Source organism: Moschus berezovskii, chromosome 21, assembly GCF_049115385.1.
Source record: "Moschus berezovskii isolate FMDL1 chromosome 21, NW_MosBer_1.0, whole genome shotgun sequence".
Classification (NCBI taxonomy): Eukaryota; Metazoa; Chordata; class Mammalia; order Artiodactyla; family Moschidae; genus Moschus; species Moschus berezovskii.
The window spans coordinates 18,760,220-18,784,733 of record NC_142480.1 but is presented as its reverse complement, the minus strand read 5'-3'; positions in this window follow the sequence as shown (position 1 = coordinate 18,784,733).

Sequence of the window (24,514 nt, the reverse complement as noted above, 5' to 3'; positions counted from 1 at the left end):
GCAGGAGAAGGGGATGACAGAGGATGAGATGGTTGGATGGCATCGCCAACTCACTGGACATGAGTTACAGTAAACTCCGGGAGTTGGTGATAGACAGGGAGGCCTGGCGTGCTGCAGTCCATGGGGTCACAAAGAGTTGGACACGACTGAGCGACTGAAATGAACTAAACTGAATTATTATAATTGCAGTTGCAACTGGACATGTGAACAAAAGGAGCAGAAAACATAAGGTAGCTCAATTACTTCCGCACTGCAAAGCAAATGTCTTAATAGGATGATTGTTCCTCAAACTAGATACCCAGTTCCCCTTACACTAAGCAACAAAGTTTGTAACAATTGTAACAATTCTGAAAGAAATTTTTCAAGGGAGTTATTTTCTTTTTTAACTTGTATTTTAAAATATATATATCCTGTTCCAGGAAGGAGGAAAGCCATAATCAATTGACCATATGGTATATTGGCTTGTACAAAAATAGAGCAGAAACTGCTGAAGGCTAAAGCAATTCATAAATTGTATTCTTCTTGTGGGAATGCCATTGATCTGATCCATTCCTTACTTATTTTCAGTTTTAAAGTTAAGAGAAGATTTATAATACTTTAGGAAGGAAAAAAGAAATATACACTAAAAAAATTAGTACATAGGGAATATTGTCTATTGTAGGACTGTTCCTGAGTACTAAAATTAATTATAGAATTATGCATTGCAGCATTTAAAATACGATAAATATTGAATAATATTTCTGAAATAAAATATAAGTACTATAACAGATCACTTCTGAAATGTTATATTATCTTTTTCAATATAAGGAAGAGATATAGAACACGTAGGGAAATAAAAAACATACTCATTGACCTAATCGGCTAATTGATCACTCACCCAGAGCCAGACATCCTAGAATGTGAAGTCAAGCTGGCCTTAGGAAGCATCACTACAAACAAAGCTAGTGGAGGTGATGGAATTCCAGTTGAGCTATTTCAAATCTTAAAAGAAGATACTGTGAAAGTGTTGCACTCAATTAGCCAGCTAATTTTGAAAACTCATCAGTGCCCCAGAACTGGAAAAGATCAATTTTTATTCCAATCCAAAGGGAAGGCAATGCCAAAGAATGTTCAAAATTACTGCACGATTGCCCTCATCTCACACGCTAGCAAAGTAATGCTCAAAATTCTCCAGGCCAGGCTTCAACAGCATGTGAACCATGAACTTCTATATGTTCAAGCTGGATTTATAAAAGGCAGAGGAACCAGGGATCACCAACATCTGTTGGATCATTGAAAAAGCAAGAGAATACCAGAGAAACGTCTACTTCTGCTGTATTGGTTAGGCCAAAGCCTTTTACTGTGTGGATCACAACAAACTGTGGAAAATTCTTCAAGAGATGGGTACACCAGACCACCTGACCTGGCTCCTGAGAAATCTGCATGCAGGTCAAGAAGCAACAGCTAAAACTGGACATGGAACAACAGACTGGTTCCAAATTATGAAAGGAGTATGTCAAAGCTGTATGTTGTCTCCCTGCCTATTTAACTAATATGCAGAGTACATCATGAGACATGCCAGGCTGGATGAATCACAAGCTGGAATCAAGATTGCCAGGAAAAATATCAATAACCTCAGTTATGCAGATGACACCACCCTTATGGCAGAAAGTGAAGAACCAAAGAGCTTCTTGATGAAAGTGAAAGAGGACAGTGAAAAATCTGGATTGAAACTCAACATTCAGGAAAATAAGATCATGGAATCCAATCCCATCACTTCATGGCAAATAGATGGGGAAACAATTAAAACAGTGACAGAGTTTATTTTTCTGGGCTCCAAAATCACTGCAGATGATGATTGCTGCCATGAAATTAAAAGATGCTTGCTCCTTGGAAGAAAAGATATGGCCAACCTAGACAGCATATTAAAAAGCAGAGGTATTACTTTGCCAACAAATGTCCATCTAGTCAAAGCTATGGTTTTTCCAGTAGTCGTGCATGGATGTGAGAGGTGGACCATAAAGGAATCTGAGCGCTGAAGAATTGATGCTTGTGAACTGTGGTGTTGGAGAAAACTCTTGATAGTACCTTGGACTGTAAGGAGATTCACCCAGTCCATCATAAAGGAAATCAGTCTTGAGTGTTCATTGGAAGGACTGATATTGAAGCTGAAACTGCAATACTTTGGCCACTTGATGTGAAGAGGTCACTCATTTGAAAAGACCCCAGTCCTGGGAAAGATTGAAGGCAGGAGGAGAAGTGGATGACATAAGATGAGATGGCATCACCGACTTGAAGGACATGAGTTTGAGCAAGCTCTGGGAATTGGTGATGGACAGGGAAGCCTGGCGTGCTGCAGTCCTTGGGGCCGCAAATGGTTGGAGATGACTGAGCAACTGAACTGAACTAAATTGACCTTAACAAGTGATAGTAAATGTATTTATTTCTGAATAGGTAATTTGAAAAATCTTTAAAGCAGTATATAGGTGAAATTATATATATATAGTGAAAATCATTAGGGAAGTTTATCCACACACTAAAAACCCCATGACCTATGAAATCTTCCTAGCCGAAGCCAAGTTTTGTTGTTGTTAACTTTTTAAAATTCTCTAAAGTTTAAAGAATAGGATGGTTTCAGAGGATAGTAAGCATTAAATAGATAGCTTTGAATTATGGTGCTGGGAAAAACTTGATAGTCCTTTGGACAGCAAGGAGATCAAACTGGTCAATCCTAAAGGAAATCAACCCTGAATATTCATTGGAAGGACTGAGCTGAAGCTGAAGCTCTAATAATTTGACCACATGATGCAAAGAGCCGACTCGTTGGAAAACTTCCTGGTCCTGGGGAAGACTGAAGGCACGAGGAGAAGGGGGTGAAAGAGGTTGAGGTGGTAGGATGGTATTATCGACTCAATCGACATGAGTTTGAGCACACTTCAGAAGATAATGAAGCACAGGGAAGCCTGGCGTGCTGCAGTCCATGGGGTCACAAAGAGTCAGACACTACTTAGTGACTAAACAACAGCAAAGCATTAAATGTAGGAAATCTGTGAAATAGTATATGTATTACTATAATCTGTTGAAACAACATAAGGAAGAAAAGTGAACTCACCATACAAAATTTAGAGACTTAAACCATTCAAGACAATATGTGAAACATATTTTGCCAGCTGACTTATCGAGTTTGTTTCAATTATTTTTGAACATTTTATCTTTTATGATTAAACTTAAGTCTTTATAGCAGAACATCTTTGCAAATTTACCTCTTTAAAATTCAGGAATAAATGTAATAACATTATTCGTTCTTTTGTGTTTTTACACATATATAGGTTTTGCATCTGTAATCCCAGTAGTGATTTTTTTAATCAGAAAATAATTAATACAAAGTAATAGATAATTCTGTCCATGCTTGTGTATTTCCTTTCTTCTCAATGATATTCAGTGTTGTCAAATGGTCATATTTTTTGGCTGTCTCTTCACTCTTCATTTTGCATTTCATGGCTTAACGTCTCCTTTCCAGCACAGCACTAATATTAGCATCCCTTCTGGTAACTAACCCCTTAGCCTGACCTGAAGTCTTTCTTGTTAGATGAGATTTCTAAAGATTGCATCTTTTCTGAGTTCAGAGCAACACTGGTTTGCTCACTAATATTTGTGGAATTAATAAAGCTATCTCATGCTGCTAATTCTTGCCTGCAGACACAATAGCAACACAGGCACTTATTTCTTCCCTAATCTACTCTTTTTCTATCCAACATGTCTTTTGACTTCAGAACCAATCAGCACACACACAGGGTAGAGACAAACCTCATGGAATCACAAAGCTGGAAGTGTCTGAAATGTGTCTAAATTGTATGTATTTATCTTTCTGCAAAATATCTTCTGACTTCTTAGACTTTGTTGATAGTTATTGTTTTTCTTTTTTCTTCATGTGATTTATGAATAAAAAGATGATTTTAATGATAAATGATAGATCTTTCTCTCACCTACCCTAAAATACATATTCCATATCTTAGGAATGAGGTTTGTGAGTCCCAGGAAAGAACAGGAGAACTGCTTCTTGATTATAGGAATTGAGCATAGAGTATGTCAGGAGAGGTAAAAGTCTGTTCACTGAGTGTTCGTTGCTTGTCGCTTAGTCATGTCTGACTCTTTGCGACCCCATAACTGTAGCCCACCAGGCTCCTCTGTCCATGGAATTATCCAGGCAAGAATACTGGAGTGGGTGGCCATTTCCTTCTCCTGGTGATCTTCCCAACCCAGGGATCAAACTCAGGTCTCCTGCATTGTAGGTGGATTCTTTACGATCTGAGCCACCAGAGAAGTCCTCACTGAACCCTCTGTTCACTGAGCCGTCTGTTCACTGAACCTGGGCCATTTTGGCCAAACAGATGGCTAAAGATTATATAAAACTTTACAGAGTGTTTGAAACAGTGCAGGGAATCCAGCTCTTTTCGAATTAAATGCACAAAAGCTCAAAGAAATCTAATATAATTTTATAATTTATGATTTGTTCCCTTTTTTCCCTGACTTATCATTACAACTTTGTTACAAAATGTGATTTGGCAAAACAAGTGTTACTGTTGTTTCAGACAAAATATCAGAGCATTAAGATTTGTGTTTATGACAAGGAAAAGCTGGAACTAAAAGGCGAATCCTGGAAAAGTGAATTCTTGGGGATTGGAAATGCTTTGTCAACTAAGAAAGAGATAGGAGAACCATCAGGGACTGTAATTGTACATTTTTCAATTTGTTTAATACCATTTCCCCCATCCCCTCTGAGATATCTTTGAATAATATCCAATGAATCATCACTTTAACTGAAAATATTCAGCAGGTATCCCTAAATAATATGCACTCATAAAACACAATCACAACATCACTATAAATCTAAAAATTAACACTAACTCTTAATGTCTTAAAATATTAACTTTTTGTGTTTTGTAGTTTAAAAATTGTGATTAAAATATACATAAAATGAAATTTACCATTTTAAACATTTTAAACCATATGGTTCCATGGCACTAAGTAAACTTATATTGTTTTACAGCCATTACCATCATTAATTTCTGACTTTTTTATCAACTGTTTCTAAAATATTTTGTTTGAATGGTTATTCAAACAATTTTCATATGTCGGGACTTGGAAAAATGACTCAAATTTTGTTTAATATTTCAAGTTCTCTTACATGTATTTTATTTTTCTTGAATATTTTATTGAAGAAAACAGTTCATAAATCTTATAGCGAATAATATTCTGGACATGGATAATTATAGACACAAAGTAATTTCTTATGACTTGGTAGTTAGACTTGGTAGTAGACTTGGTACTACTTTATATAAAATTCTAGGTACTTCCCTTCAGGGTTGTGATTGTTAATTTTATGTCAACTTGACTGGGCCACAAAGTGCCAAGATATTTGATCAAACGTTAATTTGAGAATGTCTGTGAGAGTATTTGTGGGTGAGATTATGGTAGGCTAAGTAAAGCAGATTGGCTTGCTTGCTCAATGTGGGTGAGACGTATCTAATCAGTTAAAGTCTGAGTGAAATAAAAAGGATGATCCTTCCATGAGGAAGAGAGAATTCCTCTTGCCTGACTGACTGAGGTGGAATATTAATATTTTTCCATGTCCAGATTGAAACTGAAACATACCTTATTGGATTCGAAGCCTGCCAGATTTCAGATTGGAACTTAAAACATTCTTGGACCTTTGGACTCAGATTAGAACTAAAAAACTACCTCTCTCCCGAGATCTTGGGACTTCTCAACTTCCATTTCATGTGAGCTAATTCCTTATAATAAATCTTTATAAGAATAAAGAATCATGTTGATTTTGATTTTCTAGAGAACCATGATTTATACCAGGGATGCATATATCTGGTTCCCTTCCTTTTTTGACATTGCCCCTAATGATCATTATTATATGTCTTACTTAATTAAGGATTACAAAATAGTGATATTCTTATTTGCTTACTTATTTATGTAATATTTTATAATTAGAAATTTTACCGACCAAAACATTTACTTATCCTTATGTTCCAAACATAAGGAATGTTCCAAACATATTGGAATGAAAAATAAATGAACAGCAAAGGAAGTCATCAACAAAATAAATAGACTTACAAAATGGGAGAAAATCTTTGCCAATCACATACCTGTTATGTGATATCCAAGATATAAAAAGAACATTTTCAACTATAGCAAAAAAAAAACACACATATTTTTCTTTTTCCAAAGAAGATATACAAATGAACAACAAGTGCTTGAAAAGGTGCTCAGTGTAACTCACACTCAGGGAAATGCAAATCAAACCCACAATGTGATATTTTGTTAAACCTATTAGAATGCCATCATCAGAAAGACAAGAGATAACATACATATCACATTACATATGTTTGCATAACATGAATGGACTTTGAGGGCACTGTACTAAGTGAAACAAACCAGACAGGGAAACACAAGATACAATATCACTGATATGTAGAATTTTTTAAAAAGACGAACTCATAGAAACAGAGTAGAAAAATTATTGCCAAGGACTGGGAGATCAGGGAAATAGAGACAAGTCAGAAAAAGAGCACAGACTTTCAGTGATAAGAAAGAAAGGCATGTATAAGAAGTTTAGTTCCATTACCCTTTACTTTTTCTAAAGGGAAAAAATTATCTATATTTATGATGTACTTTTCTATTTTTTAAACAAAGAAGTAACATAGAATCAAATAAGGCAAAATAAGGAAGCAAGTATCATTCAAAATATATTCTGATCAATGTTTGAATGTAAGAAACAATAAATTAATTTTTAAGTAATTTTTAGTCTGTAGAAATCAAGTGGCTGTTTAGTAGCAGTAGTGTTTGTATCCATTTGGTAGAAAAATTTGGAAAACCATATTGTAGTTATTTATGTGAACATATATGCAGAGTACATCAAGAGGAACGCTGGGCTGGAAGAAGCACAAGCTGGAATCAAGATTGCTGGGAGAAATATCAATAACCTCAGATATGCAGATGACACCACCGTTATGGCAGAAAATGAAGAGGAACTAAAAAGCCTCTTGATGAAAGTGAAAGAGGAGAGTGAAAAGGTTGGCTTGAAGCTCAACATTCAGAAAACTAAGATCATGGCATCTGGTCCCATCACTTCATGGGAAATAGATGGGGAAAGAGTGGCTGACTTTATTTTTGGGGGCTCCAAAATCACTGGATGCTGATTGCAGCCATGAAATTAAAAGACGCTTACTCCTAGGAAGGAAAGTTATGACCAACCTAGATAGTGTATGAAAAAGCAGAGACATTACTTTGCCAACCAAGGTCCGTCTAGTCAAGGCTATGGTTTTTCCCATGGTCATGTATGGATGTGAGAGTTGGACTGTGAAGAAGGCTGATCGCCGAAGAATTGATGGTTTTGAACTGTGGTGCTGGAGAAGACTCTTGAGAGTCCCTTGGACTGCAAGGAGATCCAACCAGTCCATTCTAAAGGAGATCAGTCCTGGGTGTTCATTGGAAGGACTGATGCTAAAGATGAAACTCCAATACTCTGGCCACCTCATGCGAAGAGTTGACTCTGGAAAAGACTCTGATGCTGGGAGGGATTGGGGGCGGGAGGAGAAGGGGACGACAGAGAATGAGATGGCTAGATGGCATCACTGACTCGATGGAGGTGAGTTTGAGTGAACTCCGGGAGTTGGTGATGGACAGGGAGGCCTGGCGTGCTGTGATTCATGGGGTCGCAAAGAGTCGGACACGACTGAGCGACTGACCTGAACTGAACTGAACTGAGAGAGCAATTCAGTTCAGTTCAGTTCAGTTCACTTCAGTCGCTCAGTCGTGTCCGACTCTCCGCGACCCCATGAATCACAGCACGCCAGGCCTCCCTGTCCATCACCAACTCCCGGAGTACACTCAAGCTCATGTCCACAGAGTCGGTGATGCCATCCAGCCATCTCATTCTCCGTCGTCCCCTTCTCCTCCCGCCCCCAACCTTTCCCAGCATCAGAGTCTTTTCCAGTGAGTCAACTCGTCTCATGAGGTGGCCAAAGTATTGGAGTTTCAGCTTTAGCATCAGTCCCTCCAATGAACATCCAGGATTGATCTCCTTTAGAATGGACTGGTTGGATCTCCTTGCAGTATAAGGGACTCTCAAGAGTCTTCTCCAACACCACAGTTCAAAAGCATCGATTCTTCGGCGATCAGCTTTTTTCACAGTCCAACTCTCACATCCATACATGACCACGGGAAAAACCATTGCCTTACTTGTCAGTAAATAAGCTTTGGGCTTCCCTGGCGGCTCAGAGGTTAAAGCGTCTGCCTCCAATGCGGGAGACCCCGGTTCGATCCCTGGGTCGGGAAGATCCCCTGGAGCAGGAAACGGTAACCCACTCCAGTATTCTTGCCTGGAGAATCCCATGGATGGAGAAGCCTGGTAGGCTACAGTCCACGGGGTCGCAAAGAGTCAGACACGACTGAGCGACGGAACGGAAACGGAAATAAGCTTTATCCCCTTTGGTAGCCTTTAAGGAACTTAAAATACATGATTTTATAGAGTATATTTTTACAATGAATATTCTCACATTATTTTTGTTTCTATCTTAGTCTTATGTTAAGGACAAACTGTGCCTACCTACATGTGGAAAATTTCCGTAGTATATATCATAATAATTGGAGAAAGTCAATATTGAAAAACAAGGAACAAGACACAACAAGTTTTTTACCTATGTTCCACCAGAAGTATAAAGTTGAAGCTGAGTCAATTAGAAATTTTTACCTAGATGTAAAATGCACAATGACTAAAAAATACCTTTCAGAATATAAATGCTGCATAGAAATGTGCAGTTAAATATATTACTAGTTTCCCCCTAAATTTAATTCCAGAACTAAACATGTTTCAGTTGAGTTCAGTTGCTCAGTCGTGTCCGACTCTCTGTGACCCCATGAATCACAGCGCACCAGGCCTCCCTGTCCATCACCAACTCCCGGAGTTCACTCAAACTCATGTCCATCGAGTTGGTGATGCCATCCAGCCATCTCATTCTCTGTTGTCCCCTTCTCCTCCCGCCCCCAACCTTTCCCAGCATCAGAGTCTTTTCCAGTGAGTCAACTCGTCACATAAGGTGGCCAAAGTATTGCAGTTTCAGGCGACAATTGTTATTAGAAATATATTCTGATTATTAACTTGATGACTTAAAATTTTTATTTTTATGCCAACTTTTATGGTAATTCCATTATAGCAATAAAATAATAATGTCTTATCACAAATTTAAATATAGTTTTATATACAAGACATTACATAAATTTCTGTGACTATATAAGTCTTATAGAACATAAGGTTAAACATGACTCAGCTTTCTAATCAATCTTTAATTCTACTTGTGTTTCATTTTAATAACTATTTCATAATTAACAATGTTTTCTGGAGACTTGAAAATATTTTTTCAGATGATTTTTGCATATACAGCTACTTAATCTAATTATGAGGCTTGGCTCAATGGTATTTTTAAAATCTGTGGTGCTTGCTGCTATAAAGCATGAAAAATACAGATCAAAAAACTATTTGTTTATAAGAGAAAATGACATTATAAAGAAAATTTGAAATAACTATAGATTTCATGTTACTTTCATCTGTTATATCTACGTATCCACTTACTAATTCAAAATTTTCAACATAAACTAGCTGCTTAAATGAAATATACACCATATCTTTTATTAATGAAGTAAAAATAAATGGTTCATGAGACTTAAAAATATAATGTAGAAAAATAAAGCAGAAAGAATAGCTTGAAAAACCAAAAAGTCTCTGGGCTAATATCCAGTATGAAACTTGAATGAACCACAGCATCATTAGGTTGTTTGCATAATATTCATTGGATTGAAGCTGAACTTCTAGATGCAGGACTAAATTTTTCTTATACATCTGCTTCAGGGCACTAATGTGGAATAACCTTTAATATTTAAAAATCACATAAACGTCTCTAGGTTAGAAGTAAACTGCTTGTCAGAGACAAAAAAGCACACATGAATACTACATAGACCAAATACAAAATATAATATTTTTGAAAGACTTTAAAATGTGTCCACAGAATGTCTAATAAAACAGGTGCCCCCAAATCAGACCACAATAGAATAAAAATATGCTATACAGTTACATTGGAATTTTAGTTACATTGGTCATTCCTCCACATTGATTCCTATTTCTTTATATTTCAAATTAGGTAAATGATATTTACTTCTACTTCCCTGCAATGTGTTTGTCAACAATTAATGAGATATATTTTATTTTTATGAGATATATAAATATAAATAATGTTAAATGTTCTGTATACAAAAAAGTTATTATAACCCACAATGGATAGAAGATGGGTATGAATGGAAATAGATGAAAAGCATTATAGAGATTAATAGAACATTTCAATGTTCTTAAGTTACAACTTAAGAATTTATTCTGGTTTCATTGTTTTATTATTACATTGTAAACCTCAGATGCTATAAATGGGCCTTCTATGCAATTACAGGATAAAAAGATTTTGGGTCTTTAAAACTATTTGACAAATATCATCCATCACTCACTATTTTCTCAGTAAATTATTTTGCCTGTTCCAATAGAAAACATGCAAAAATATTTATATTTGGAGCATTTTCCCCAAATTATGTATTGTGTATATCCTGCCCCACTGATGATTTAAGGACAGATCACTTTTGTATACTGCCTACAGCAGCCCCCATTTAGTAAAATGCAATGTATTATACTTACATGTGAAAGATCAGAGGATTTCTCTATATTAAAATCCTGTTCATTTTTTAAACATTGTGTTTAAACAGAATATTGTCACAGAACCTCTATAAATGTTTCAAGAACTAGTTCTTTGAATATAATTTGGAAAATATGGTGGTAGAAAATTGCCCATGTTTTTAGTTATCTTCTTAACCCATATGCCAAAACTGCATTGATTTTTTTGGCAAATTCTAGCTGAGCTTTCCTGAACTTCTGAAAGAACTTAGACCGTCTATCTCCTTTCAGTGCTTTCCAGAAACGTGTTCTTTCTGACTCTACCGTTTCCATTCTTCTGATTATCTTTTTTAGATCTTTTATTTTTGTAGGCATTGGCCAATTATTAGTATCTTATATAACTTGTTCTAAAGAGTGTCCTCTCAATTGTATATACCTAGTCCCAGAAAACTCTTCTCTCAACTATTCAGTTTAAAATATTGTATGCTACATAACCTTATGTGAATATTTATATTCTAATTGTATCATAATTATGTCACAGAAATATTTATATATGTTTGGAAGGACTGATGCTAAAGCTGAAACTCCAATAGTTTGGCCACCTCATGCAATGAGTTGACTCACTGGAAAAGACTCTGATGCTGGGAAAGGGATTGGGGGTGGGAGGAGACGGGGACGACAGAGAATGAGATGGCTGGATGGCATCACCGACTCTGTGGACGTGAGTTTGAGTGAACTCCGGGAGTTGGTGATGGACAGGGAGGCCTGGCGTGCTGTGATTCATGGGGTCACAAAGAGTCGGACACGACTGAGCGACTGAACTGAACTGAACTGAACTGAAGGCATATTTTGCATTTTGATTGTGCTTTCTTGATTTGTGTACTGAACAAATATCCATAAAACACTGAGAGCATTTTAGAAAAAAGTTAAATTATTTGTGAAATAGATATTGTATAGTCTATATATCTCAATATATAGGCTATACAGTCACAAATTTGTGAAATAAAATTCTTCATTTGTAGACTCTCAAGAAAACACTATGATTTAAAATATATTTATAAAAGATATATTATTATCCATAAAATTCAGCTACTGATATTTACTAGAGTAGACTTCAACAAATGAGAAAAAAATTCTATGACCAGCACGTCTTAAAATTGAAGACAATCAAAAAACATGTGGATGGGAGAAGTTCTGATATAAATGAGCAAAAGGAAAGAGAGAATATAGTAAGAAATACTCTAAAACAAATTTCATCAAAAATGTTGGCAATTTCAAGATATTAAAAAGTACTTATATTGCTTAACACAACTATTGATAATTTTAAATTTAACAATTTTGGTTTCTCCTAAATTATATTATTAATATTTCTTAAATTGTATCAACTTTTGAAGATATAAACCCATAACTTTTGGGGGGAAAGAAAAAATCTTGTGATAGTAGAAGGACCCAGTTTGGAAGAAATTTCCCTTGAAATATTTCTTTGTAGATGTATTTTTTTCCATTTCTTTTAAAACTCCCTGTGGTAAAACTTTTACATGCTTCAGCTACCAACACAGTTACTGAAAAAGATGTGTAAAACATTTATCCTTAATGGACTATGGATGGAACGTTGATCTTAAAGTCTCTGAGGAAAACATATAATGGGGTTCGTGTAGTTTAATTGGTTCTAAAGTTGATATCAGAATGTACAATCCACATTTTAAATAAATGCTATGTGAATTTGAGTTTTAAAAGAAACTTATTGTATATTTTAAAAATTTATCTTACTGAACAACAGATTCTTTTCCCCCCCAACCCCCCTCTCTCTCTGCACTTAGATTCTGCTCCTTCCCATGGAAAAATAGTTAACTGTAAAAGATTAAACAATACAGTCGTCCCACAGTGTATGCAGGGCATTGGGTCCAGGATCTCCCATGGATACCAAAACCACTGAAGCTTTAGTCTCTTACATAAAATGTCATAATATATGCATATAACCTACACCTACTCTCTCATATACTTTAAATCATATCATTTTGCTTTTTGGAACTTTCTGAAACGAAAAAGAAATTTTTTTCATCCATGGTTGGTTGAAAGTACAGATGCAGAACCTGCCAATACAGAAGGCTGACTGTATAATATTTAAATATTTTACATATAGCTTATATATTTTTTGTTTGTAATACCAAGAAAACTTTACAGTGAATTGTCAGATTTTTTCTAAAAATAAATGGTATTTAATTATAAAATAACAAAAATTCAAAGAATTTGTCACCTAAATTTTGGAGAATAAATAGCATATATTTGATAAAACTCTAAACAGAAACAATAAAAATATTGTAATCTATGTTTATAAAGTCAAATGCATGTAATAAAGTTGGTCAGCAAGTTCAGGCACTAGCATAATGAAAGATCTCTTAATAATCTCAGCATTAGTATCAACAATGTGCTACAACAGAACTTTGTAACTCTGATATTACTAAGCATTTTTGAAAGAAAAGACCAGCTCCTCATGAATGAAGATAATTAATGGTAATCAATTACGACAACTATGGATGAAGTTCACCCTTCTTTTTTGTTTTTCAAGTAGAAATGTTATTCCAAAAGAAATAACTATAATTTTTCGTACCTTATCATTTGAATGACATATAACAAAAGTTAATTTAGGAAAATCAAACTTTATAGAAGAAATATTTATATATCAAAATAATTAATTTGAAGTTATATAATCATCCATCTATGGGATTCTTAGTTATTTTAAGAAAGATTATCATTTGACATGCTTTTAGAGTCCACTAGATTCTTACTGATTCAGCTTCAGGAAACATAATTTATGTTTCTAGTATAGATAGATATAGTCACTAACCTTAAATAGTTCACTATGCAGTGGGATAGACAGATTAAACCATGTGACACATAGATACCAGTGAAATGAATGAAATATTATGGGGTCATTTGGATTGTATAAAATCATTAAGACTGGTTGGAAACCAAGAAGTTGCTATGATTTTGTAAAATAACAGAAATTTTTTTGTTCTTAAAGTAGAATTTCTTTTGTAGAAAAAGAATTGTGCCTACAGGACATGTATTGTCCTTTAATGAATAATGACCATAAAGCTTTTTAACAATCCCATCAACTTGGCCAAATTTTAGACAGGCTTCTACCTAACTCTAGGACCCTGATCCCATTTTTCCTAAATCTTTACTTTAGAAAGCTTGCAAGTTCTTTCTCTGCCCTTAGGAGATTTAACTCTTTTTAAAACCTTCTTACCAGTTTTATAACTCATAATTGTGTTTTTTCAAGAACCCTAGAGCCATCCCTTTAAATGTAATCCTCAAGGGAAATGGTGCCTTAAATTTCAGTCTCTGTGAAAGAAAAGGATTGTAAATTCAGGGGAGCCTTGCTCTAGACTATGAAACTGCCTCTTCGGGTACCTATCATGAAGATAGCAGAAAACTTATTTTTTATTTGGATAAAGACAATTAGCAAACGCAGATGGTCTATGATCGCTTCACCACAGCTCTTAAACCTCTCCTACCCTTTATTTCAGTTTCCAGACCTGGCCTATGCTCTCTTCCTTATTACCAGCAATAGTATTAAAATATAATCAACTTCTGTTACTCACTTTGTATATCAAAATGTTTTCTTTAGCAATAGATTAGCTAGAAAAGTGCCAAATTTTTTTTTTATGTAACTCTACCATCTCATCCTCATCTGCCCCCTTCTCCTTCTGCCTTCAGTCTTTTCCGACACCAGAGTCTTTTCCATTTAGTTGGCTCTTCACATCAGGTGGCTAAAGTATTGGAGTTTCAGCTTCAGCAACGTTCCTTTCTATGAATACTCAGGGTTTATTTGTGTAGGGTTGATTGTTTTGATCTCCTTGCAGTCCAAGGGATTCTCAAGAGTTTTCTCCAGCACCACAATTCAAAAGCATCAATTCTTCTTACTGCTGAGCCAGCATAAAAGTTTATCTAAGTCAAAATTTTGGGGGGTTATGTTTGATTATTTTCTGAGTGGAGCTAATTAAATTTAGTATATAAGTAACTTAATTAGTTCTCCACTATTTTAGCATCGTGGTACCATATTTCATATTTCTAGGTCTCTATTTTAAAACCCATTTCTTCTCACTACCATATTATCTTAAGAGATGAAAAACAAAATGTAAATTGAGACTAAATTGGGCTACAAATCAGCAAATCAAGAACATTTCAAGAAAAAAGAAATGTATTTGTATTTCAGTTAGTACATTAAGAAGCTACTTTCTTGAAGCTGACTTAATATTTTTTAATACTCTGAAATGTAAGTAATAAAATACCCTAAGAAATCTGAAGTATAATATGATTTTTAATAAAAAAGTACTTCAAGGAAAACAAAATATCATAAAAATGTTAAGCATTATTACTATTCTGAACATTCTGACACTGTCTTCCTCATTTATTAATGAAACTGTACACTATTGAAATGGTTTTATTTTTAATAAGGCCTCACAAAATATGAATGCTTTTGCTTCCATTGGGGGGTAATCTACACTATCAGGCACAGCTATTTGCAGATGAGTGACCAATTTTTGATGGCTCCATTTTTTGATGTCTACCTGCTAACAACTTTTAAGTATCACCCCTCCCCTATTCCTGGTGCTACATCTGGGCAAGTGCTCTTTTCTTTGACACCTACAGGAAATTCAAATGACACAGGCTTCCACCTCACCTCTGTCCCATCCCAACAGTAAAAACCCCTGAGCCAGCCTCCTTTCTTGGCTCTCTCAAGACATTTGAGACCTCCCTGAGAGCCCTGCCCTGTTATCTGCCACCATTCTTGACATCCAATTCAAAATTTACTGGAAGTGCCCACTGCAAGTGCCCCCGCCGCTTTTTCAGGGTGACTCAAGCAGAGTTTGACTCAGGCAGGACCTAATCTATTGAGTAAAACAACCTATCAGCTATATGACTGGTAAATAACCAGAAAACTGAGTTTCCCCTTTTATTACTTTGGTTTCATACGAATGTTCAGAAAGTAATTTACACAACACCTAAAATATCATTTTTAATATTTTGCATAGAAATAAATAGGTCCTAATAAAGTAAGCAAAGACTAAAAAAATCTGCACAATTTAGAAAACATGAGGATGTTAGTTTCTAATAATTTTGAATATATAAAATATTAAAATATTGATGCATACATAAATACCTTAATTTATTTAAATAACTTTAATATTCAATGTTAGCTAAAAAAATACTTGAAACAATACATATCTAATAACCAACTTTCATTGACATAACTATTTCCTTCACATGCTGCTATGTGTTTTTATCCCCATAATGCAAAATAAGCAATGATATATATCTCTGGCTGCAAAAAATTTAGTGAATATAATGGCTTCCTTTTTTATGGAAATACTCCTTTCAGAGGTTTATGGAATGATAATAACAATTATTAGGTATAATGTTCTTTTATAAAACTTTCAGTAACTTTGAACAAGCCAGCATCTTTATCTGTTAAAGCAGTGAAATAATAATTGTGTTCCTTTACATTTAAAAAGCTGTAAATTGCCGCTCTCAGAATAGTTTTGGACTTTTGTACAGATGGAATATGTATTTATGTAATAAAAATTTCTTCTTATGAAAATGTTAGTTGCAGCACATACTAGATAATAATGTTTGAAATCATAAATAATCCAAGTTAAGTGATAAATATCTAGAAGATTTAAGTACTCTAGGGGAAAAGATTTTTGCCTTAAATGTCAGATAACTTTTTAAAAATTATTTTATTTCAATGCCATTCATTTATATTTTTTTTTAATTTTAAAGAAATTTTAAAGAAAGATCAGAATTCTTACAATGTCCATGGACAGAGAGCTTCTAGCTCTGGTTAGCACAACCACTTTCAAAATTTAAGTTGCAGAGACTTGAACACAAATATTCTTCATTGGGTTCTCATCCCAGACAGGCAAATAGAATAATAGTTTTACTATTATTTTTTAAAATTTATTTATTTTAATTGGAGGCTAATTACTTTACATTATTGTATTGATTTTGCCATACACTGACATGAATCTGCCCCGGGTGTACATATGTTCCCCATCTTGAACCCCCCTCCCACCTCTCTCCCCATCCCATCCCTCTGGTTCATCCCAGTACACCAGCCCCAAACATCCTGTATCATGCATCGAACTTGGACTGGCGATTCATTTCACATATGATAATATACATGTTTCAATGCCTTTGGTCACAAGTTCGTTTAGCCAATGATAGTTTCTATAGACTAAATTTTTGTCTCCCCTTCGAATTTATATGCTAAAACCCTAACTCCTGATTTGATAGTATTTGGAGTGGGGTGAGGTGGGAGGAGTTTATGTGAAGTCTCCCATAAAGGAAATGAGTTCCTTATATAAAAGACTTCAGAGAGCTTCTTCACTCATCCTGTCATGTGAAAACATAGCAAGAAGTTGGCCATTTATGAACTAAGAAGTGTGCCTTAACCAGACATTGAATCAAGATGTGCCAGCATCTTGATCTTAGACTTCCCAGAACTGTGAGAGATAAATCTCTGTGTCTTGCAAGTCATCCATCCTGTGGTATTTGTGTTACAGCAGCCTGAAAAGGCAAGATAGTAGCTGCTGCTAGAAGTAGGTTTTGCTGTAACAAGTAACTGAAAATGTGAAAGTGGGTTTGGAACTGGGTAATGGATAGAAGCTGGAAGAGTTTTGAGGTACAGGTTAGAAAAGTCTTTGCTATGAACTTTGAACAGACAGGTAAAAGTTATTTTGGTAAAAGCTCAGAAAGAAAAAGGTGAGCTGTAGAGAATACTCAGTCTTCTCAGAAATAACTGTTACGAAGTAATCATAAACAGAATGTTAGTAGCAATGTGTGACATAAAGGCCCATATTGATGAGATCTCAGATGGAAATAAAGTATTAGTTGCTCAGTTGTGTCTGACTCTTTGCAACCCACCAGGCTCCTCTGTCCATGGAATTCTCCAGGCAAGAATACTGGAGTGGGTAGCCATTTATTCCTCCAAGGTATCTTTCCAACACAGGAATCGAACCCGAGTCTCCCACACTGTAGGCAGATGGAAATAGGGAGCATGTTATTTGAAACTGGAAAAAAATGTCACCCTCGTTGTCAAGTGGCAAAGAACTTGATTGAATTGTGTTCATATTCTACTGTTTGTGGAAGGTAGGACTTGTGAGCAAGTGATGAAATTGTATATTTTGCTGAGATCTCTAAGCAAAGAGTGGAAGCTGTGACTCTCCTCCTGACTGCTTATAGTAAGAAGTGAGGAAAGAGAAATGACTTAAAGATGAAGTTGCTGAGCAAAAGGGAAGCAGAACTTAAAAGATTTGGAAAATTCTCTGCCTATCTATATGGAAAAAATGAGGCCACTATGGGTATGGTCAAGCTACTGCTTGATAAAAAGATTAATGTGGATCAGCCATCTCAACAGAAACCGGAACTGTTTTCCAAAACAATGGAAGAGTGACTTGGATTGCAGTTGAGAGAGCCTCAAGACTGCCACTCCCAGTATTGACCTAGAGTACAAGGGCTTGTAAGAACAGAGTGTTTTCAAAGAGGGACGAAGGGGTGCATCTCCAGTTCTGGTAGGCTAGGAGTGCTCCACCTACCGGCCCTCAGGTGGGACTCCCACAGAAGCTGTGATGTGGACTGCAGCCAGCAGAACTTTGAAGACATGGCTGCTTTTACTTAGATTTCAGAGGATAGGACCACTTATCAGAATCCCAGACTCCAGATCCGCATCCAGCTCTAGAAAACGAGAACACGGAGACATCTATACCCTCTAACTCTTGGTCTGGAAATTTTTATTTTTAAAGAACTAGATATTAAATGTTTTGCGTTGGCATCCATATCTTTACAACAACTATACACCTCTGTCATTGTAGTGAAAAGCAGATTTTGACAATAAGTTGATGATATTCATGGCTATATTCCAGTAAGAATTTATTTATTGAAATTTAACTGCTGTCCCTATATTTGAAAATTATTTAAATTTCACATCATAAAATATTACTTTTTATTCAACCTTTTAATTATATCAAACCATGCTAAAAAAAAAAAAAAAAAAAGGTGGCTAGCCAGATTTGCAACAGAGCTGTAATTTGCTGACCACAGCCCTCTCATAGTTCTTAATCCTGTGCCATAATGAAATCAGCAAGGGACTTCCAAGATTCATAGATCCTTGGGCTCCCAAACCAATTACATCATTAATTAAAAAGGAGTGAGGTCCATGTATTGACTTGGTTTTAATACTCTCTGTTGACAGAGAAATGACATATAAGCTGAGGTATTCTTTTTTGCCGCTTTTCAAACATTCACCCTAACTACCACTCTTTTGAATTCATCTGGCTTTCCTTGGATAGAGAAGCATTTAATTTTTTTAATATTTTCTCTATATATAAAAGATTACATTTTTGCTATACCTACTTATTCATACATACAGAAAATATTCATTTATTTAATTTTTAACACTTTATTGAAGTATACTTTGATATATAAAAACTGTACATATATAATGAATACAATTTGATGAACTGGACTTAAGAATATACCCATGAAACCAAAATCAAGGTAAAAGACATATTCATCGTCTGGTTGGCTACAGTTCATGGAGTCACAAAGAGTCAAACATAACTGAGAACATATACACACATGCATACACACACCAAAAGTTTCCTTGTGCTTTTTGTGTGAGAGAGATAAGAACATTTAACATGAAACCTACTCAACAAAATTTTAAGTGCAAAAAATCATATTCTTAACTCTAGGCATTGTGTTTTACAGTAGATCTCTAGAACTTATTTCATCTCACATAACTGAAAAGTTATTCATTAAAAATTTCCTATTTCCATTATTCTCCAGCCTCTGAAAACAATCATCCCATCCTCTGCTTTAATGAGTTTGATTACTCTCAAACTGTGTGTTCAGTGCCTAAGTAGTGTCCAACTCTTTGCAACCCCATATACTGTAGCCCACCAGATTCCTTTGTCCATGGAATTTTCAGACAAGAATACTGAAGTGGGTTACCATTTCCTCCTCCAGGGGATCTTCCTGAGCCAGGGACAGAACCTACATCACCTACATTAATAGGCGGATTCTTTACCACTGAGTCACCTGGAAAGCCTTTGATTACTTTAGCTACCTCATATAAATGGAATCGTGTAGTACATGCCCTTCTGTGACTGGTCAACTCAAAATGGATTAAAAACTCAAAGGTAAGACCTGAAGCAATTCATTTTTGCAAACTTCATTGTATTATCATTTTCTTTCCAGCATGTATGTAAAATATACATGCATACATGCATTTTGTTGTTTAGTCGCTAAGGCATGTCCAACTCTTTTACGACCCTGTGGACTGAAGCCTGCCAGGCTCCACTGTCCTTGGGATTTCCCAGGCAAGAATACTGGAGTGAGTTCCCATTTCCTTCTCCAGGGGATCTTGATGATCCAGAGATGAAACTTGTGTCTCCTGCATTTAGGAGGGTTCTTTACCACTGAGCCACCAGGGAAGTCCCTATATACACGCATATATTATATATAAATACACATATATATTAGGGGGGTTTGTTTTTCTTTTAAATTTGTTGCTATACATTTTGAAGAATTTCTCAAAATTTGCCTCTGCTGATGCCATTCATCTTGTTTTACTCGTTTTTAATTATTTTTCTCATATCACTTTATCATTTCTTCAGATTATTTGTATAGGTACTATAGACTGTTCAGTTCATATTCTATGTTCAGTCTTTTTTTATCTAGTTTACATTACATTTTGCAAAATAAAAGGCAATAGTAAGAAGAAACATTAAATTAAGTAATTGTGAAATAAATGTCTGCTTTACTTGTTCAGCAAGTTGCTTATTTTTATTTTTTAATATTAGGCCAAAAGATTTTCTGTGATAAACTTTTAATCCTATAAAGCAAAATGGAGAGCAGAAAACATGGCTAGAAATATTTTAGATACATTATAATTATAAAAGAATATTACAGATTTTAAAATATGAAGTAATTTTGAGAACATCAAAATAGTTAACTTTCTAAGTTTGCTTTGGTCTCGCCTGGTAAATTATTTTTGAAAGTGAATTTTCTCTGACACCTTTCCTGTTATTCTCATGTGTAAAATATTTTTAAAAGGCATGTATGAATGCGAAGACTTTTATTCTCAGATTTGCCGGTGGAGAGGAAAGAAAATCCCTTCTCTTCATCTTCAGTATACATTTACTTACAGTCAGAATTTGCATCTTAATCAGGCGTCTCCCCTAGGAAAATCTATTAGAGATTTATCTTGTGAGTCTCTGGAATGGAAGGGATGTTTCATTTTTATTTCTCTTGCTTTTCCTGGAACTGGTGTTGTGACTGAGATTGTGTTTCCGGAAGTGCTCTGTTATATTTACCACAATAAAATGGGCACATAAAAATGAACACAAGACCGAACGACAACAACAAAAAAATATAAGCATTGCCTCCTTAGATATTCTTTCATCTTCACTGGGATAATTCCTAAGACTCATTCCTGTATTTTTTCCTACTTCTTTTTCAGTATTTCATTTTCTCAAAGCTATGTAACAAGAGCTACTCATTTTGTTTGTTTGATAGATATATAGACTTTTTGCCTAACAATTGCTATAAAGTAGACAGATGCAGTGTGGGAGGATGGAACAGTGTGAATATCAACTATTTTCTACTTTAGCTCTGTTGTTGGACTTCATCAATCCACTCAATCTTTCTTTAGAGGTAATTTCTCTATGTTTCTGGAAATAGTTGATTGATACCTGATTTATCTAATGTCACTTTTATGAGTATTTCAAGGGAGACACAGCAAAGAAAGAAGGAAAGGGAGGAAACTGTTGCTAGCTAGTTACTATTTTAATGTGAGACAATAATTGTTTTGTTTCTTACTTAATGGGAATGATGAGTCTTTCTAAGGTAACAAATCACACAGAAACAAAACATAACACAATAATAACTCAGTAATAACTCTGAGCTTAAGAACATGCTATTTCTCATCAATAATAATGAAAAAGGATAGAAATATTTCACTCTTAAGTGAGTTTTTAAAAAGCAATATGATTCAACGAGATAGCACATTACATTAAAATCAAACATAAACATAGTCCTCAGTTTTCACATGTGTTTTCCTAGAATATTCACCATCATCCAAAAAATGTAAAGTGTGGGGTGATATTGTTTTCCTGTATTTCCTCCTTAAATAAAGCTGAGGCTATTTTACTAAAAACTTATTAATGTATGTTTGAAAATACAACTATATTCTCTGCCATGGTCTGCCCATTTAGTTATCCAGACATCTGTGTTCATCCTTCTTCTTATACACAACCAGTTCTCAAACAAAGCAGACCTAATGTTTCATCCAGCTTCTGCATCCAGGTCTATATCTCTGTGTAAGGTGCAGCCCTCCCCATCAGCAACTTTCCTGAGGTTCTGGGATCTGTAAACACTGGGCAGAGCTGCCTGCTGTTCTCCCTGGGCCTTGGTTCTGCTTTCTAAGAGCCTTTTATTTGTCACTCTTCACATAAAATGGGTAATAGAACATACACCCTCCTGAAGACTGTGGACTTTCCACAGTTTTCTACTTGGGGTACAGTATTAGAGAAATATGAGTTTCTCTATAGGAAAAATGGACTTCAATCCATATTTCAGTGTAAAAATTTCCTTTCTTTCTATGAGAATAGGTATCAGTTATTCATTAAATTGAATGTAATAAACCCTCTTTCTAAACTAACCCGTCTCAATTGTTTGTTTGCAGAGACTCCAGGGATTGGTTGTCAGTGTTTATTAAATTGGCTGTGTGACCATGCCTCTTGCTGGATTTGTGTGTGTGTGTTTTAGTCTACACAAAACACACACATATATGAATACTCTGTTATATATAGGTATGTATACGTGTGTATAGAGATAGATATAAAGATGGGACAATTTAAACCATTTTATTTTGATGTTTAACTTTAATTAAAATGTTCTTTTTCTGATTTGGCATTTAATGCCTAGAACAGGCTAAAGTATCTAGGTAATGAAAAGGTATTTACTTCTTGACCAAGAGATTAAAGCTAACAGTTTTTAGGTATCATTTATTGCTAAAAATGAGGCGTTGAAAATTTTCTTTTAATCACTTTCATTTGCTTCTTTTAAGTAAGAGTAAGCAAATGACATAAAAATTGTAATTCTCAATTTTTACACATTATTACATTCCAGAAAGAAGGATTTTCTGAAAAGAAATGTGCATTTTGAACTGTGAAGAATTTTGTGCCATCTAATTAAGAAGCTCAATGAAAGCATAAAAGCAGAAAATGGATTTACTTGTGTACTTAAATAATAATTAACTTAAATAATAATTAAAGCTTTCTTTCAAATTTATAAAATAACGTGCCATATTAAATATGCCATTTTACATTAATTATAGAGCATTTTTAAACATAAAATGCAATGACTTTTCCTAAAAATTTGGGGTGAAAACAGTAAGAAAAACAAACCGTTCACATACATTATATACATTATATTATATATATATTATACATTATAAATTATTCATTATATATTATTATCAGTTCAGTTCAGTCACTCAGTCGTGTCCAACTCTTTGTGACCCCATGAATCGCAGCACACCAGACCTCCCTGTCCATCACCAACTCCCAGAGTTCAGCCAAACTCATGTCCATTGAGTCAGTGATGCCATCCAATCATCTCATCCTCTGTTGTCCCCTTCTCCTGCCTTCAATCTTTCCCAGCACCAGTATCTTTTCAAATGAGTCAGCTCTTTCGCATCAGGTGGCCAAAGTATTGGAGTTTCAGCATCAACATCAGTCCTTCCAATGAGCACTCAGGATTGATCGTTTTTTAGGATGGACTGGTTGGGTCTCCTTGCAGTCCAAGGGACTCTCAAGAGTCTTCACCAACACCACAGTTCAAAAGCATCAATTCTTCAGGGCTCAGCTTTCTTTATAGTCCAACTCTCACATCCATACATGACTACTGGAAAAACCATAGCCTTGACTAGATGGACCTGAGACTTCAGAAGCTCATGAACATTATGAAAAGGAAAAAAGATAGGACACTGAAAAATGAACTCGCCAGGTCAGTAGATGCCCGTATGCTACTGGAGATCAGTGGAGAAATAACTCCAGAAAGAATGAAGGAATGGAGCCAAAGCAAAAACAACTCCTAGTTATGGATGTAACAGGTGATAGAAGCAAGGTAAAGAGCAATATTGCACAGGAACCTGGAATGTTAGGTCCATGAATCAAGGCAAATTGGAAGTTGTCAAACAGGAGATGGCAAAAGTGAACATCATCATTATAGGAATCAGCGAACTAAAATGGGCTGGAATGGGTGAATTTAAGGCAGATGACCATTATATCTATTACTGTGGGCAGGAATCCCTTAGAAGAATGGAGTAGCCATCACAGTCAGCAAGAGTCCGAAATGCAGTACTTAGATGCAATCTCGAAAAGGACAGAATGATCTCTGTTCATTTCCACGGCAAACCACTCAATATCACGGTAATCCAAGTCTATGCCCTGACCAGTAACACTGAAGAAACTGAAGTTGAATGGTTCTATGAAGACCTGCAAGACCTTTTGAAACTAATAGCCAAAAATGATATCCTTTTCATTATAGGGGATTGGAATGCGAAAGCAGGAAGTCAAGAAACACCTGGAGTAACAGGAAAATTTGGCCTTGGAGTATAGAATGAAGCAGGGCAAATAGCTAATAGAGTTTTGCCAAGAGAATGCACTGGTCATATATTATTATGCATTACTCAAATAAACAATGAAAGCCAACATACACTAAGCAAGTTAGTATGGT